We start from the raw sequence: 1,126 nt of genomic DNA, 5'->3' as shown, positions 1-1,126 counted from the left end.
AAATTAGTAATTTTTTTGTGAAATTATGACAAGTTTCAGTTACAAGAAGTTCACAAATTTGGTTATGCGAATTTCGTATTATATATGTGAATTTAGTGAGATATTTGAGAAGTTACAACAAGTTTTAATTACAAAAATATCGAACTTTTTTTTTACAGAGAAAGTTGGGGTTAGGTAGATCCCTACTAGTTATACAACCACACCATCAGGATTCGAACTTGTGATGTCCCAACACAAGGTAACATGCACTAGCTGCTCCTGCTAAACAAGTAGAGTGGAGCCCCCATTGGTAGAAAGATCACAAATTTGCTTTTGCAAATTTCGTACTATATATGCAAAGTTACAACATGTGTCAATTATAGAAAGTTCTCAAATTTAGTTATGTGAACTTTATATTATACATACGAATTTAACAGAATATTTGCAAAGTTATGACATATTTAAGTTTCAAAAAGTTTGCATATTTGGTTATTCAAACTTTGTACAATATATGTAAATTTAGTGAAATATTTGTAAAGTTACGATAAGTTTATGTTACAGGAACTTCACATATTTAGTTATGCGAACTTGGTACTATATAAGAATTTAGTGAAATATTTGAGAAGTTTCGATATGATTTGGTTACAAGTTTGCAAAATTATTTATGGATTTTGTGAGGTACACAAAAAAAAATGTGCAAAACTATTTTTTAATGAGAGTTTGCCATACTTGGAGAGCATGTTAATATATCACCTAAACTTTAAGAGGTTAGTGACGGGTAAAATGGTTGTAAAGAAGTTGGATATTTAATTTTCAAAATCATGGGGCGTTTCAAAAAACATGTGATTTTAGGGATGATTTTCCGTTTTTTAAAGGATTCTAAATTTTAGACGTGACCGAACCCACGGGTGGTTCAAAATCCGGCCCGTTCGGGACAAGATTAACAATCGCCATATCGTATCCTTAATTGCATCCATGCAACAACTGACTTCTCCTCGGGACTCGTAAAAACATCGACCCTTTTGATTTCTTGGATATCTTTTCCACATTGAAAAAATCGTTCCTGCTAAACTATAAATCATGCCTAAAAGTCTTTCCGTATGAGCGACGGGGGAGCCCGCGAATTATATTCGGAGAGAGTGAGAGA

This window comes from Nuphar pumila, chromosome 1 (genome assembly GCF_984573655.1).
Source record: "Nuphar pumila chromosome 1, dmNupPumi1.hap1.1, whole genome shotgun sequence".
Taxonomy (NCBI): domain Eukaryota; kingdom Viridiplantae; phylum Streptophyta; class Magnoliopsida; order Nymphaeales; family Nymphaeaceae; genus Nuphar; species Nuphar pumila.
The sequence above is the reverse complement of the archived record's forward strand: the minus strand, read 5'-3'. Positions refer to the sequence as shown.